Raw genomic sequence first — 9,800 nt, 5'->3', positions numbered from 1 at the left:
AATCTTATCAAAGAGAAAAATATCATAGGCAAAACCATGGTGTAAAGGAAACAAAATATTTGCTAATTGTAAATGAATAATCCCTATGGCAATTATTTCAACCTAGTAGAAAAAAATATCCTTCCAGTCCCCGTCAATGGCTTCTTACTTCTTCATTTTTCATTACCAAAGAACACCATGTGCTTCCAACATAAAATAATTCATCTCCTGTTTTCAAAAACTGGAGTCTTATGTGTTCTTGATATCAACTTCACAGACAAAGAAATGCACTTACTGTTGCCAGTTTTCTGGGTCAGAGTCTATAGAATTCCTTGAGAAAAAAACTGAAAAGAAAATGTATGGTTACTCTAAGACTAGGAAAGACGTTAATTCTAAATATAAAATATTGTCTTTCACTTTTGTTTCTTAGTTGAATTAAAAGATCTTCTTTATCATCTTGAGACATATGCATCATCACATGATGGTCCTGCTGGGGGGCAGCCATATACCTTTGCTCTGGGAGATGGCTCAGCCTGATATGCATCTCATATGAAGTCATTTTCACACAAATTGGAATAACCGATGTGAGTTATCACTGTTAATTGAAAGCACCTCATTATAGAACAGAAGTAGCTTGCTTATCACTCATTTGGTATCGACATCTTCCTTAAACTCCTGTCTGAAAGCTACATTCAAAGTATGTAAAGAAATCAGAAAGCTGACCTTTCAAGTAGGTACTTGTTACAATGCTATTCCTCTTTATCTGGGCTTTCTGAAGTCCAGTTTACTACTTTCCCCGTAAGTGTTTTGAGAGCTTATGATTTCTTTTATTTCCCACTTCCTGTTATTAGTTCTCAATACGGAGGAGGGTAAAGAACATAACATTTATTTACCCTTCTTCTGGGTGTTGTAGATCTTGAGGAAAGAATCCCAATCTCTTTCAGGTAACTCACAGCCGAGTGGCTAAGAGGAGTAAAGAATCCTAAAAATAAGATCTTCTCCACTGTCTGCTGTATTCAGGGTTCAATTATCTTGGATAACTCTGGTAAGTCACATTTTCTATTCCTGTTGAGTAAATCTTAATAGATGCTCTCATGCACTTGAACCATCAAATGGTTCAAATGGGTTTATCTGCCTGGATCCTGATGTCAGGAGGTAGCAGAACATGAGAAGCAAAGATGCCAAAGAAAGAGAAACTTCAAGGATTCAATGAGATTTTCAATAAATAAGAATCCAACTCCCACACTAAGACATCCTAAAGGGGTAAGGGCCTATGATCAGACATTAAGTTTCTTACTTGCTTGTTCATTTGTGCCTTCAGCAAATATTTATTTTTGCTGCTTACCACGTGGCGGGCCCTCCCCTAGGTAGTGGATATACAGTGTCCTCATGGAGCTTATATCCTAGTGGTGGGAGACATTCACTTAAACAATACATGTAAAAGTACAAAATATGTCACCTATTGTAGAGAAAAATAAAGTTGAGAAGATGAATAGGAAGGGCTGAGATGAGAGATTATTAGTTATTGAGCAGGAAAGGCTCTTTTGAGGTTAAAATTAACCAAACATCTGGACAGTGGGCACCAAGATTTGTGTTTGGGGGAGAGAAGAGGATTCAGACAGAAGGAACCACAAGACAGCTTTGTTTAGTTTAAAGCTTAAATTTCCCTGGCATCACTGCTCTGCCCGAGTCAGCAATAGTATAACAACCAATAAAAGCTTGACAAAATGGTTCATGGAAGATTTGCCGTTTTCTTCATTTTAAATATTTAAAATTGTTTTAATATAACACAATTAAATTTAGAACTGTTATTATTGTGAAGCAACGTAAACCTTCAAAACAGTAAACAGAATATGCCAAACATATTTGCACACCACCTATACTCAAATTTACTCTTTTTGTTAAATTTATTATTTTGAGAGAGAGAGACAGAGAAAGAGGGAGAGTACATGCGCAAGTCGGGGAGGGGCAGAGAGAGAATCCCAAGAGAATCCCGACACGGGGCTCGAACTCACAAACTGAGATCATGACCTGAGCGAAAGCTGGACTCTCAACTGACTGAGCCACCCAGACACCCCTTAAATTTATTCTTAAAGTTTTTGCCACATTTTCCAAAATTCTTTTGAGGAAGTCAAGCATCTGTAGGAGTGTGGACAACACTGAGTCCATCTTTGGCCCTCCATCTTGCTGATGCCCAATGACCTCCCTCGGAGCTACAAGTTCTAGGCTCCCTTGAGGTTAATTCAAGCCCTGACCAGAATGAAGAAAAGCTTGTTCTGATTTTTCCTAAAGTGAAAACATAGAAGTCTCCACTTTAGAGAGCTAGGAGAGATGACTGGCACACAGATCGCCCCGGTGTAGCTAACTACCTTGTGATCTCACCATCATGTCCATCTCTCTATAGAAGCTGGGAATTAAGGTCCAGACCTGGTGGAGAATAGCTTCAGAGAATGGGGCAGAGAATGGCCATGTACCACCTGGATTGTCAGCCCCACTTCCCCTCTGTCTGTAAGTTACCTCGAATAAAACTCTGTGTAAACAGTATGTTGTGGCTTGCCTTGTACTTTGGTTTCAAAGAACCTTGTCAGTTTGGAGAATACCTACCCTCCTCCAACCTTCTAAGAAGCATCACAGGGACAATGAAGACATTTGTGTATCTGTATTATTTAGGGTTTATTATTGGAAGTAACAGAAAATAGCATGAGGATGTTGTATGATAGTATGAGGATAGTGTGAGCCAAATTGTTGGCTGATGCCAGCATGGAGAATGTGAATATGGTTACCAGCACACAAAAGATCCAGCAGTGCGCAGAAAATACCCCATCTAGCATCAGCATGAAAAGAGTTCCCACGGTGAAAAGACAAAGCATCAGGGAGGGAACACTATAAAAAAGAGCTTGAAGTTCCTGGAAATTCAACTTGCTACACAGGTAATCCACAAAGGCACAGATCTAGCAAAGAACAAAGATACAAATGTTGCCATATTCTCTGATGATAGGTTGAGATATAAACAGTCAAAGTAGATCCTTATAAAACCAAAGAGGTGCTCAGGAGGTAAACAGTACAGAAGTCACAGAGATCTACTGGGAGAAATGTCCAGCGAGCACCTACAGGAGTATATGGAAAAGGATTTAGTTGATCAGGAGTATACAAACTTCTTCCAGTGAAGATACCAAATAGAAATAAGGCACGACAGGGGCGCCTGGGTGGCTCAGTTGGTTAAGCATCCGACTCCGGCTCAGGTCATGATCTCGTGGTTCGTGAGTTCCAGTCCCGCACTGGGCTCTATGCTGACAGCTCGGAGCCTGGAGCCTGCTTCGGATTCTGTGTCTCCCTCTCTCTCTGGCCCTTCCTCTCTCTCTCTCTCTCTCTCTCTCTCTCTCTCTCTCTCTCAAAAATAAATAAACATTAAACAAAAAAAAAAAGAAAAAAGGAATGACATATTTGGCTGGCAATATATGGAACCAGTGTTTGCTGCCTTAATCAATATGGAGCAGGCGAACAGAATGCAAAAGATGGCAATCCTATTGTTATCTCAGAATAGAGCTATAGCTCAGGAGATATATTTAGGTACTACAGTTGTTATGGAAACAGCAGGAAGCCCAGCCCCTGCATCCTTGAGCTCTTTGGAGTGGTAATACTTGATGATGACAGTGAAGGAAAAGATTGGCCAGGGACATACTCACATTCCGAATGCCAATTATAATGTGGATAAAATGAAGTGCCTGGTAAATTGCAGCAGAAATAATCACGAAGCCTGGGTAAATTGTCCCTCCAATGATTTGTTCCCAACAGTTCCAGTCCTCGCCATCAAACCAGTTACAGAAATTCTAAAACCCCTCTTCAGCCAGGAACTGGGTAGTCCAATAATTAAAGCATAGATAAAATTTATGGATAACATTTTTAAGTCTCAGGACAGCAAAGACACAGGTGAAGAAAGAGAACAGTGACCACGACAGGATGTAAAGCCACACAGGCGTGTTCTGCTTCTCATAGGATAACTGCAAAAACCTCAGCCAAGACCCTTTGACATCAAGGGTTGGCAACTCAAATAAATAGTTAAACGGGATTCCTCAAAAATCTGCTCCTTTGGAAGAGAATTTTTGAAAATATATTACTGATTAATTTTTTAAGGGGAAAGTACACTTAATTGGGTAAAGTGAAGTTACATGATAAATAAAAGGCTTACAGTTGTTAAAATGAGTAAGAAAACAGTGGGGGAAATTATGGATGGAATGAAATACTTTCCATAGGTTCTCGAGCATCACATCAGTCTGAAAACATACAGCCCACTGACCCACAGAGGATAAGAAAATTGGATTGTCTAGCTTCCTTAGAGAACATCAGCCTAAAAAACCAACATAATAGAGCTTTCCAACTCAACTTTGGCTCTATACTTTTCTTACCTAATGCTTTTAAAATCTTTCAGCCTATGTTTTTTAATCTAAAGCAGTGGTGTTATTAAAAATTTAAATCTAATTGTCATAAGACTACTTTACCTCGTTGAGGTTTCATATGTTCTTAATATATGATCAGAATGCAGGATGAGACAGTTAATTTTTTTTTTTTAATTTGGAGTTGACTCTCATTTGTTGCTATAATTAGACTGTAACAAGGTTTCTCAACTTTAATGTGCATATAAATTACATGGGGATCTTGTTAAAATGCAGATTCTGTTTCACCAGCATGGAAGCTTAACTGGGTCTAAGATTCTGCATCTCCAACAATTTTTCAGGTGCTGCTGATGCTGTTGAGGCAAGGATCGTACCTCGAGTAGCAAGAACTTAGACTTCACTTTTATCATTCCAGTTCTAACCTTGTCCACCTGATAGCTTTCATATTAGTAAGTGAAGTCAGGCCTGGAGACAATATCAGAAACAAATGAGCGATTACAATCATCTTTAAATAAACATTATCTTATACCCTAAAGAAATTGAGGAATTTTACCCAAAACCATGGTTTTCTTGCAGGCAAGTTGTTAGATCTGTGAAGATGTAAATGGGCGATCCTTTACATGCCATAAGCTTGTCTTAAACACTTTGTAACGTTTTTTTAATTAACATGTAGCAAGAAATAGGCCTCTGGAAGTTAAGAACCACAAAACAATAAAGAAGTAAACCCTTTTGTTGGAGAGCTCCAATTCCTATGTTAACATCTCATTCACAGCCTAATTGTAACCCAATTAAGAAAATTAAGATAAGTAGAAACAGCTGGAACAGAAGGAGCCCGGAGTGAAGTGTACCCTCTGCACTCATTATTCGATGGAGATCATTACCCAACTCTACACACAGTGTGTGATATTTAATACGATTGGGCTAAATTATATCTGAAAAGAATAAGAGCACCTATGTAAAGAAATGAATCGACCTATTAGCTCTGATTCTTTAAACACTCCATTATTTGATATTTCAAGTGTAGGCATGTGATAAGCCTAGGTAATGTTGTTAGTCTGCCCAATGCATATCTCACAGGGCTTTTGAGAGGATTAAGTGAAATAATTCAGGTAAAACCCTTGGATTGAGCCTGGCCTATGCAACTACTCAGTAAATACTAGCTACCTGTATATTTTGGGACTCAGCACTTTGATTATTATGATTCATGATCTCTCTTAAAGACCAGCTCCTAGACAAGTTTTACACTGTAATTTATAGATTGTCCAGTGTGTATGTGGGATGGGTATCTCACCATCCCAGCAAGCCCATCTGTAATTATGCTGTGGAGTTCACAAAAACAAGTAAAATAAATGACAGGAAAAAATAATGCTTCTGATATGTATGTCAGCAATATTAATAAAAGCTAAAATATTAATGGAGATGTAGTTTCAAATTATCTTGGTGTGTTTCCATTTTCTTACATGATATCTAAGAATTACAAACTCCCATTTCCTCTACACAGCCTCTCTCTCTCCCTCTCTCCCTCTCCCTCTCTCTCTCTCTCTCTCTCTGTCACACACACACACACACACACACACACACACACACACAGTATACTACACATTTCAAGATGTATTTATGGGAATATAACCATCTATAAAGTATCCTGAGCAAAGTCTGATAAATTTGAACTCTGTCAAATTTAACAAGACTCTTCAATTTGATAAAGACTGAAAAATAACTCATCAGTTTCATAAGAGGTAGGGTTGCTTCATGGAATTAGCCAGTGGTTCACTGATCTCACTGATCAATTCAATCAACTTATGTGATCTGGTAACCCTGGAGAGGGAGCCTGCCAGGGTCAGATAGCTTTAGGCACTGCCCTGGTTTACAATGGAATGATAATCTGTTGGTAGCATAGGCATTTCAGAGTTGAAGAGAGTTCACAGATTCTATAAGCAAATGAGCTACCGGCTATATCTGTATTATCAGAAAAAAAAGGAACAACAACAACAACAAAAAGATGTGCTCTCTGGTACATATGTAATATGTTATATCCACAGGATAAATGGGCTAAAATACCATTTCTGATACAGCAATCTCAGATCCAGAAGAATAAAAATAATATATTCATGACTGTGTCTAGATTTGCATTAACATAGCTAAAGGTAAAATTTTACCCCTTGTGTTTATGCTTCTCAACAATCTGGTACTTAATTTGGGGGAATTTCTATTTCCAATATCCCCAGGCAATATGCATATATAGAAATGTTCAGCTACTTAAAAGTGACATGGAAGCAATTCTGTGTATCTTTCATAACTAATGGAAATTCAAAAAAAAAAGCTGTTTCTAACTAGCTAAGCTTGACAAGTTTAGATTTATACTCCACAGCCTGATTATTTATAGCCCATTTATTTCCATACTAACCATACAACAACCAGTCAATGAAATTTGACTGTTATTTTGAAGATTTGTAACCGAATTAGTTTGCACATTTTGTTTAAATTGTTTTTTTCCCAATGAAGTTATTATTTTTTAAGAATCTAGAGAAAAATAATTGAACATGCATAGTATTAACAAATAAATAATGGTTCTTAAGGAAGAAGAAGATTTCAAATAACAACAGAGAATTTAAAAGTAACTAGTGCTTTTTAGTCTTACTTTTTATATTTTTATTTATTTTTTTAAAACTTTATTTATTTATTTATTTATTTATTTATTTAGAGTGAGCACAATGAGGGAGAGGCAGAGAGTGAGGGAAAGAGAAAGAATTCCAAGCCAGCATCTCTGACTGTGAGCCTGATGCAGGGCTCGAAATCACACACCGTGAGATCATGACCTCATCTGAAATCAACTATCTGATGCTTAACCAACTGAGGTACCCAGGTACCCCCCAAAATAACTGGTGCTTTTTAAAGCACCAATATCCAACAATTGAATATAGAAATTAATCAGTATTGAGATAATACAGAAATATTAGGAAAATGTAAAAATATAAAGTCTCGGTGAAGTAGCTGTGCAGAGATCCAAACTTGTAAAGACTTTCCTGGGTTCCCTGACTCCACAGATGCTCCTTCTCCCCTGCCTCCCTAGCTACCCTCTGTGGTGTGTGGTCCTACCTCCAACTCAAATGCTTGTCTAGGGAGCTGGAACCAAATGTGGGACTCTGTAGAAAAGGTACAGGGTGATGGGAGAAGCTTCCACAGCTGCTGCCTGCTGTGCATGGATTGCAGGAAAAAATTAGATGGCACAGGAGCAGTGATGCACGATGCAGAGATCTACTTGCAAATCTTGCTATGGAAAGGATGGGCCGAAAGGCTATGGTGACAGCAGGGGCACTGGCACAGTCAACATGGATAGTGGGGAGAGATAGTGGTGGGCATCAAAACCAAGTATGTTCAACCTCACATGACCACAGTCAATTTAGAAATGTCTGACAACTTTTTATTTTATTTTTTAGAAATATTTATTTATTTTTGAGAGAGAGGGTGAGGAAGGGACAGAGAGAGGGAGGCACAGAATCCGAAGGAGGCTCCAGGGTCTGAGCTGTCAGCACAGAGCCCGATGTGGGGCTCGAACTCACAAACTGTGAGATCATGACCCCAGCTGAATCAGATGCTCAGCCTACTGAGCCACCCAGGTGCCCCAGAAATGTCTGACGCTTCTAAATTTGCTCAGAAATACAGAGGTACCGAGAAGTGTTCCAGATGTGGGGATTCTGTATATGCTGCTGAGAAGATAACTGGAGATGGAAAACCCTAGCACAGAAACTGTTTCCTATGTGCCAAGTGTGGGAAGGGTCTTGAATCAGCAACTCTAAGAAAGAAGATGAGACCTATTGTAAAGGATACCATGCAAAGAACTTTAGGCCCGAGAGACAGGCTCTGGCCAAGGAACAGAACCCTTGTTCATGCTCACTAAAGGTGTAAACCCACAACTAAGATCATGCACTGATCTAACTACGTGCACTGATCTACATGATCTAACTACTGTACAATTCTATGAGCACATAAGTACTATCATCCTGTCCATGGATGGGTGACTGACCAGCAGGAGGAAGACACTACATCCTTTTGCCTGATTCATCAGTATTTTCAAGAACCATTTCTTTTACATTTGAAACAAAAGTTCAGCTTGAAAATAAAAAGCACCATGTAATATTTACAATTCAAATATAATATTTCAAAAGCATTTCAGTTAATATTAAAGAAATACAGTGTGTGACCACTTTTATTCCATGAAGTTTCAACCTTTTTTGTGTTGCTTTGTAATTGGGAAAAGATCCTAAATTTTGTTAAAACTTTTCACATCATTTTATGGCTTAATTTTCCTGTCCACCTTTTTAAATACATGTAGGCTATAAAAGGTACCCAAACAAGTCTACAGATTTTCTGAGAGGGCAAAAGCTGAGTTTGAGGAGTCCTCACAGATTGTAATTGTCAGAAGCAACAGAAAGGAGTAGGGAGGGTAACAGAGAGAAGATTTCCAGGAAGCATATGCTTTCTAGGAAAATAGAATTTGATTCTTTCCAATATATGCTTGATGTGTCTTATCATACCATATTCCACTGAAAACTTCACCAGTGCTGTTCAATGCCTCCAATGTGTGGTTAAAAACCTACCCTTAGAGATTTCTCTGCTGATTTTCTCAAACACAAGTGATTAATTTTGTGTTTTCTCCCCCAGTAATGGACTTTGAAATCTGTTTGTCCCTTTACCTATGATATCCCTCTTTGTTTAGAACACTCTTCCCCTTCCATTCTTCTATTTAACTCCTTTTCCTTCTTTTAGATCAATTTTGATCTCACTTCACCTAAGTTGGGATGGCTGTTATACTGAAGTGACAAATAATCCCCAAATTTAATGGCTAAACACATCAAATGTTTATTTTTCATCCATGTCATATGTTTGATATAGGCTGGCAGGAGGTTCTGTTAATTGTAAGCCCTGAAGGCTGGCAGAGTCCTATCTCATTCTTTCAGGATTGAGATATGACAATCAATAGGGAAGGAAATGCAATACAGCATGCAATCCTGGCTCTTTAGGCTTCCACTCAAAAGACAATAGATTACCTCTGCACATATTTCATAAGCTGAGGCCAGTCACCTGAACACACCTGACTCAAACCGGAGTATTAAGAGTATAGTCCAACTGTGCCCAGTGGAAGAACCAGGCATTTGTGACTATCGCTTTGTCATCATGGGGATAAAAACTGCATCATATTTACCCATATCAGCCCTGGCTTTGCAGCTTTTAGATTCTAAAGGTATATCCCGAGTACGTATTCTATGTCTAACAATTTCTTTTTTTCTTAAGTTTATTTACTTATTTTGAGAGAGAGAGAGAAAGAGAGAACATGCACATATGCACGTGAGAGAGCAGGGAAGGGGCTGAGAAAAAGGGAGAGAGAGAATCTTAATTAAGCAGGCTCCACGCTCAGTGCAGGGT

General features: G+C 38.6%; 1 pseudogene; it reads left to right on the top strand.

Annotated features, from left to right (window-relative positions):
• Positions 1-7,509: 7,509 nt before the first annotated feature.
• On the top strand, positions 7,510-8,395 carry LOC125168118 (cysteine and glycine-rich protein 2-like; annotated as a pseudogene).
• Positions 8,396-9,800: the final 1,405 nt, after the last annotated feature.

This window comes from Prionailurus viverrinus, chromosome B3, assembly GCF_022837055.1.
Source record: "Prionailurus viverrinus isolate Anna chromosome B3, UM_Priviv_1.0, whole genome shotgun sequence".
NCBI lineage: Eukaryota > Metazoa > Chordata > Mammalia > Carnivora > Felidae > Prionailurus > Prionailurus viverrinus.
Note: the sequence above shows the minus strand (reverse complement) of the source record. Positions and strands in the feature narration are given on the sequence as shown.